Below are 8916 nucleotides of genomic sequence, written 5' to 3' on the forward strand. Positions count from 1 at the left end.
TGCCCAAATCACTTGAGAGTAAAAGTCGCAAGGCTCAATTGGAGACCTTATGAAATAAATACCTTAGATTCTTTCCTCGATGGGGAAAAACACAGCTATGCCAACTGTCTAGTAAAAGTTGTCCTCGATGCGCCAGTGAGAACTGTGCAAACTACAGACATCTTCAATAATAGCCATCTTTACTAACTCAACTTTTGCAACAATAGTCATCTATCTAACTAGCTCAGTTCCTACATATTGTAGACGTAGCATGAAATATTGTTATGAATCTCGAATGGTCTTATAATAACATTTTATATTCAACTATCTTTCCTATCACCTAAGAGAATTTCCCCAGTGTTATTCTGCATGCGTTACTTTTTATCACAAATAAATATCTGATATAAAATGCTTTAGAAAACTTCTACGTCTTATAAAGATTTTCATCAAATTATTTTCTAATTAATTTTGTATTTGTTGAGTTATTAAAATTTACCTGCTGATTCCTTAATTTACTGAAATCCAAGTTAATTGAAGCAATATTAAGTGTATTGCTATCATAAATCATTAGTGTTATTTAATCTTTTAAGGTTTTTAACTAAACATCTGGATAAATTGTGTTTAATAATTTGGCTATAAATTTGATTTTTCAACTAATTCACAAAGTGGCATTTTAAACTGTCAGGGTGGTTTATCTACATACTTTATCTACATTAACTCAAGGTAATTTATCAATATCTTTTTAAGTTAATCTAATTACTTTTTTACCGAATTCAGTGAAGCAAATAGTCTTTGTAAAGCAAGTAAAATTGAATAATGTAATTTCATTTATAACTAGAACAAAATCAGTTTTATTTTTTAAACAACTTGACTGTTCTAACATAGTTTCTTCAATTACAGATGTGGCAGTTAAGGTCAAGTTAAAAATGCAAGGTTGCTCTTAAACCTTGATTCTTTCAGTACCTGTTTTAGTTTTCCCTAGTTAAATGTACATAAACATTTTCAGTAAAGTACCGTATCTGAGTAATCATTCTTTTTATACAGAAACAAGATAGATTATTCTAAGTATCCCTCCATCAAGAAAGTATTACAAAACTCGTTACGGGAGAAAAAGAGAATTAGTAAAAATGATTATTCAAGTCAGTGTTTTTCTGGGTACGTACTTTGTAACAGTTATTCAAAACCATTTCGAACATGTTTAGAATATATTGAAGAAAAATATGTATATTATATGGATGTTTAGGATATGTTGAAGATAGATATGTATATTATATGGATGTTTAGAATATTTTGGAAATTTTTAGATATTTCGTCGATAAATTTGTGGCTTCTCACGGTCGAATGTGGAATCGACACTGCTACGAACTGCGATGTTTGCTTTTAGAATAATATCTGAAGGTTTGGTATTGCCCTGCAGGGATGTCATGCTAAATCCATCCGATAATCAATCTTCAAAACTTAAAACAAATCACTTCAGTTATTCCTCAATGTATTGGAGTTATACAAAGAACAACATCGAAGGGTAGGTTAAAAATGCGGTTGATCCGAAGGTTGTTAAACAAAACACAGGAAATAAAAATAACTCACATTATAGTAGTTAGCAGAAAAATTTTGTTGAAACTTATCTGTATTTTAAACAGTTTAATACGAAGAATATGTTCTTTTGGTTACGCAAATTAAATAAGTGCTCAAAACAAAAAGAACACATTGTAAATAACAAAAGAATGGACATAATTAGAAATGAAGAAATTTAGCAATAAATGGCATTAAAGAACAATATTTTCAACAGAGTTTGAATAATGCAATTGATTTTATACTCATATCAAAAAGACGTTTAAATATTATTGTTTTTCTTCGTACATTGTTTATATATTTCGAATTGCATACAGTTAAATTCGTATTACCATGAATTACAACTCTCAAATGCTACAACATCATCTCTGATTATTGCTCTTATTCTAGGCATTTTTTTCCCCCATTTTTCGGAGACAGTTAAGTTTTACGTTATGTTTTGTGATAATTATTTTTCTATCTTTTGAAAATCATCAAACTATTTTATACCGGACCTGGTTTATAAAAATTCGTGGGAAGATAGATTGGTTTTTGAAGTAACAGAATTCAAAATCCGAAATAATGCATTCTTAAGACATGGTCCTGAACGCTTTCCGAGTATAAGATTAAAGATGGAGAGAAAAAAAATGACCTTTACTTAAATTTAGAATTCTTTAATGAAATTAAAAATTGAACTGCTTTAATTTAATTATTATCCTGTTTAAAGGAACTGGAAACAATAAAAGAAACTCCAGGTATGAAAACTGTAATATATAAGAATGAATTTTTTAAAACACCTTATTACCTTACACAGTTCTTGGACATAAGCGTTTTTTCCCCTTTTCTATACATAATTGAATCAATGAAATCAGAAGTATAAATTTCATTCCAATTTTCAAAAATATAATTTTCGCATAATTTAAAAATTATATGCCAGTGTATGGAGAAACGTCATTGAATCTCTCGCATAGCAATTATTCATACAATTACAGGAAAGCTGGAATAAATGAAATCTTTTCATTTTCTTGTAAAATTTCAAAACAAATATTCTTCTTTCTGATATAAACAGTTCTGATAGCTTTCAAATCTTTTATTATCCTCTCTTTGATGTATACTTAAAGATGATCAAGAGATAATAATGTTTAGGCACTATCAATGTATGATGCAACAACGTATACACTGAGTGACCAAAATATTAAAGACATCCATTTTTTAACACGGACTGCGGTATTAGTGACGTAATACTCAAAAATTCTTTATATTAGACGTGCTTATCTTTAGAAAAAATAGTTATCACTGCGGTTAGTGTAAAAATGGCTAAAAAGAAAGATTTGAGTGATTCGGAACGAGGAAAGATTTGCGTAAAAAAAGATTCGGCTTAAATGGTTTCTGAAACGGTTGAGGTTTTTCTGGCGTAACAGTATACTGGCCATTTAGTAGCAAAAAACATTCTGGATGTAAGGATAATTCCGGTAAAAAACGCTGTCGAAAGAAAGAGGCGATATACGGCTAGCATGAACCGCCTACAGCAACAAGAAGGCAAAAATATGGAAGATTGCAGCTCACTACAATTCTGGTGCATAACAAAGCTTGTCTCGTGACGAGTCTTGTAATAGAAGAGCTTTAGCAGCAAGCGACCATCAAAGATGCCTGTGCTGTTACTGTGAATAGGAAATCACGGGTTGCTGGGAGACCAAGAGCACCAAAACTGAACTCCTGATGGTTGGAAAACAGTTCGATGAATCGCGTTTTCTGTTCCATCATGCAGATGACAGGATCAGAATAGGCCCTAAGCAAAATACATTCATAGAGTTCTGTAGTCTAATAATAACCCTTATAGCTGGTGGTCGTGGAACTATGATCTGCAAAATATTTTCCCGGAATACCGTGAGAGATCTGCTTTGCCAGAAAACAGCTCTCAGTACCACAGCTTACCTCATTATCGTTTCTGATTGCGTACACTCATTTATGTCTGGATGTTCCCTTTTGCAGACATTGACGTTCAGCAGAACAAAGCTCCTTGTCAAAGTGCACGATTGCTCTCACATTGGTGTGAAGAGTATGATTCAAAGCTCAAAAGTATAGTGTCTCGTATTATTTGCAAACATAAACTAACGAGATGATAGAAAACTGTCTGAGGAATTATCCTCAAGTCCAGAGAAGGGAGTAAAGAACCCTTAACTCAATATAAATTTTACAGATTACACCGACTAGTGCTTACAGAAGTCAACACTTTAGATAGATTAACTCAAAAGGTAACAAGTAACGTAAAATAAAATAGAATTAAATTAGTCTAACGGCCTTTCACAGGTTACTTGATGCACAGGCAGGATCAGGTTGTGACTCATAAAAGTTGGCGTAATTAAGCCTAATAGCTAGAAGCACTCAACGCCACAGAAATGTAATCGCTAGTAAAACAGAGATAACAGCGTGGCCTTCAAGCAGTCATAACACACTCTCTAAACGCACCTTCCAAAATTTGCATTTAAATTCTACTTCTTTCTACCCCATTTGAATACACGCGCGCTAGCTTACTAACATTCTAGCAAGAAAGCGTGGTTTGAAAGCGAGAATAAAAGCAAAGTTGCTTTAAAATAAAATTAACTGTTACTTAAATTAAGTGAATGCCCACAAACGGCTTCCAAGGTCAATTCAATCCCCAAATTTCAATCTTCGTCGGAAATTTTTATACAAAATGAAACAATCACTTCAAACTTGGAACACCACCATCCAGTTTGAACGAAATTAGAGCCTCTATTGTATCAGCATAGGATAATATACCTCAGGAATGATATCAGCACTTTGTTGAGTCCACACCCAGAAAAATAACGGATTGATTAAATCTAAAGATGGACGCACCCAATGTGTTATTAGGAAGTGTTTCTAATATTTTGGCCACTCAGTATATATTTCTGTTATAAGACCACTTAACCTAATTTCAGTCTCCTGCTTTTATTGCTGTTGTAATATATAAGTTTTTTTAAAAAAATAATTTCCTTTTATATCGACTTTCTCTGTTTAAAATAGTTAGCTTAAAATAAATATCAAGACGCTTACGTTACGAAGTTGTTCAGGATCAATAAATAATTTTCCATTACAATTTTTAAAGCTGAGTATAAATTTTAAGATGAATGAAACGGCAACAGCTTACAGAATTGTCAATTCAGTTAATAGAGTGGATGGTGATCTGCCAATTTAGTGTAATAAATATAGTACAATGCGAAAAATGTGGGGATTGGCTACTGCTCTTTCCAACGAAAAATGAAAGACAGAAAAGACAACACCGGGAAAATTCGATTATTTACAATTTGTATAATATTACATATGAGTCTTTTTCAGTCAGTTAAATCCTATGTATTATTTTCATTGTTAATATATTGTTATTGTTTTAGTTATTTATATTTCTCAAATGCAGCCCTGATTGGTATAATGGTTAGCATTGCTTGCTACTTTTGAGCCCGATTTCGAATCTCGAAGGAGGCCTGAATGTTTTTAAATGTATAGTTTCTTTGTTGCACGGGGCACTTAAAGTACATAGAGAGCCGAAAGTCCCTTCGATTGCTTGGTGGTAGGAAAGACAAATACAATCCTAAACTCCTAGCTACAATAAAATTATTATTATTATTATTATTATTATTATTATTATTATTATTATTATTATTAATATGTTACTGTCAGACAAGTGAAATAAATCGCAACAACCTGTTACTCATATTCCTTCGCATAAAAATAAGAGAATTAAGCGAAATTACATTTCAGATAATAGCAAAATCTCTTAAATAAATAGAAAGCTTTAGTTTGCCTTTCTAATGTACACAAGGATGCTGATACAGGGCTTTTGTACAAAATTAAGCTTGCTTTTATGCATTATCATGAAGCAGTACGATTTTTACATGATCTTGAAATAATAGAAAATATTTGAGGTGATAAATGCATGAGTTGCAAAGAAAAGCAGGGGGAATTTCATTTTCATTTTCATTGTGAATTTCGCATGAAATGTTGCGACTTGCTATATTATGCAGATTGTTATTATTAGACCAAACGGGCAATTTGCCCAAAAGGGCTATTAACTTCGCTTTTGCGTTTTGCGTTTATTCACTATAAACGGCGAATAACTTTTTGAATTGTTGCCAACAAATATTATCGCACTGCATTATATTTAAAGAAATTAAATAACGAAGAATCTACATAAATGTTATGTATGTTTCCCGCATTGTAATAAAACAACAGTACCTAAGAGCCCTCAAATTTCGAGTAACGTTACGTCTCCACCCGAATATGGGCATCTGGAAGCCCGAATTTGGAATCTGGAATTTGTTTTATTATCTATTTCATACTCTGAAAAGCATTTATGAATTTTTGATTAAGAAGCTCAACAATTTCAAAGCGAGCAATGGCAGCACCGTGCAGGAAAAAAAAAAAAAAAAATCTCCAGCGTGCGAGATTGTATCGGAAATTCTAAAGATATGCTCTTTTAAAATTATTCTGAGATATTGCTGTTGAACTGTATGGGATTCAAGTGCAAAGACATGCTATTTAGTAAATAAAGGTAACACACAAAACGTTAAAAAACGCCCCTTTGGGCGTAATGTAAAATCGGAAAGATTTTGTAAATTACTTTTTTATTGCTTATTATTATTACAAATATTATCATATATAAAAATATCTTAAAAGGAATATCTTTCTCAGAAGAAAATTTTTGCACGACTTTGCGAATTTATCGCTTTTCTTTTGTTTTAAATGTCTCATCAACGGTCAAACTGAACACTCGGGGTTCCGACCTGGGTTCGATTTGAAGCGAACGGACTAGCCGCATGGACCTTCCCATGTGTAACGTGTATACGAGCCAGTTTCTCTTAGAAAGGTCATCCAGAATGCATCCGTCCTCTTAGGCAGATAGTCCTAGTGTGCTTTGTCGTAATCTCAATAAACCAAATTAAAAGCCTTTTGTGTTAAGTACTTAATGGATGGGCTATCAACTTAAGAAAGTGGTGATTTTCTTAAGTGAAAATGTTTCTTGACCATCTTGATCAACTATAAGGTATTTCTCCCGCTTTCCTAGCGTGCCTTCGTGGTGTAGTGGTTATGCACGCTGGGCTGGTATTCCAAAGGTCCGTGGTTCGATTCCTGGCGAACGCGGTTGCTAATTTTTCATCTCTCCGGCTTTTCCAATTAACCAAATGTCTCTACAAAACATTAAGAAATTGCGAGATCCCTCAAATAATCAACCCATTATAGCCTATGGCATCGAACCTAAGACAGGTTAGCAGGGTTTTGAAGTCCACTCAAACATTAGCGGATATATGCCACTATGGGTATTTATTATTGGTAACAAAATTAGAAAAAAATAGTAATTTTTACAGACAATAAAGTTAGGAAGTGGTGGACTAGTTATTAATAATCACAAAATTAGAGAGTGTTATTCAATGACGAAAACTATTTTTATCATTTTGAATTTAGTATTTATTTCATGATATGTCGTGAATAAAATAATAAATAAATCGAGTGAATAGCTGATATCCGAAAAACGTGAGTCACTGCTTTTAAATTTTGTTCAGAGTGCGAAAAAACTTTCACTGACTCAAGCTTTTCTTGCACTCATCGCATTGTAAACATGTTCTTTCCGAGTCCTTTTTTATACGAGACTCCCGCCGTTTCTTTTCACCGTTGCAGATCTAATTTATGCAGAAAACTATAATCTCGGAAGAAGGTGACTCATGCCCTTTTTGATCTCATCGGTTGAATTGGATTGGTACATTTTCACGAATTTCAATCTAATACTGAGTAATAAATTATAACACTAATATCCGAGTTGATTAAATTTCTTGAGCTGTAGCTAAACCGTTCCCTTTATGCTCGAACTCTTGATTACATCTTTACTTACTTGCAACCAATTCCACATCATTAATTTCTTTATGGATTAATTTTCTGTAGGTTTTGACATTAACACTTCAGGAAAAGTCATGGTTTTTTTCATCAAACAGATCCATTGCAATTTCTTCAAATGACAACTTTCTAAACTTTCTCTGATACATGTCTTATGTTGTACATTGAACCAAGTAAATATTACGAAACTTTAGACAGCAAAAAGAATTCTCTGAAAACTCAAATTCTATTAAATTCGGCAACTAGGAAAGCAGTGTTAAAGAAACTAATGGTTTGAATTGTTGGTCCCCAGCCTGTTTATCTCCATGGACCCCTTTCACAATTGCAAGAAGATCATTCCCCTCCCCCTCCTTTCTAAAACTCGAAAAATACATGTACATTTATTTAAATTTAGATTATTTTTTAACGTTTTTTATAAATTAAACAACAAAAAGGGTCGGGTATTTTTCCCTTCCTCTCTGCGTGCCTTCGTGGTGTAATTGGAAGCATATTTAACATGTGACTGGAAGGCCCAGAATTAGAATCTCGGCGAGAGTATAACGAATTTCTTAGTCTCCAGATGTCGAAAAAATTCTAAATGACTCTACAAAAATTTAAAAAAAAAAAAAAATTGATAAATATCAAAACTTGATTAAAAATATCTTCTCATATTCATAAATTAAAACTAAAATACTTTGAAAAGTCATTAACGTTTTTTGATGCTGGTGAAGTAAAAATGATAATCATTCTTCTCGTAGGGACTCGAACCTAGACCTCTCGATTACGCGCCGAGTGTGCTACCATTACACCACGAGAGCATTCAGAAAGGAGGGAGAAAATACCTTATATACTCTTCCTTTTAAAGGGCGGCAGGGGATTAGGCTATCCAATCGCCAAATCCTGGTGGTGAAGAACAATCATCCACCACCTTTTAGTTCGGGCGCCACTGTAGAGTCATCAGGTTATTTTGATGCTGGAAACACGAAAAATCAGCAATGCCTTCGCCGGGATTCAAACCTGGACCTCTCGATTACGCTCCGAGTGTGCTGCCGTTAGACCACGAAGGCATGAAGAAAGGAGGAATAAAATACCTTAGCAGCTAAATAAAAGACTGACAGCATTCCTCCTCTGAAATTATGAAATTCCTCCCTGGTTTAGAATGTTTGTTTTAGATTATGACAAAAAACTTGACGACTATCTGCCTAAGGAGAGGAATATGTTGGTGGAGAGACTTTTAAAGAGAAGCTAGCGCGTAATCACGCGTAAAACTACGAAAACTCCTATGTAGGCAGGCCGATCGCCGGACTTTGGACATGAGGCGAACTACCACTGTTCAGTGGCTTAATTGGCCACCGGCGAGTCTTTAAAGAAACTGAAAGCTATCATATTAAAAGAGAGGGGAGTAAAAATTTAATTTACGTAGTTTTCTTCAGACTCAATTTCAAGAGGCAACTGAGTTCCATTTATAAATAATACAGCGTAAGACTACTGAATACTGAGTGTTCGACTCGAGTTCGATCC

Source organism: Stegodyphus dumicola, chromosome 7 (assembly GCF_044657685.1).
Source record: "Stegodyphus dumicola isolate Sdum_Otavi_A_Nest chromosome 7, ASM4465768v1".
In the NCBI taxonomy this organism is placed as follows: Eukaryota; Metazoa; Arthropoda; class Arachnida; order Araneae; family Eresidae; genus Stegodyphus; species Stegodyphus dumicola.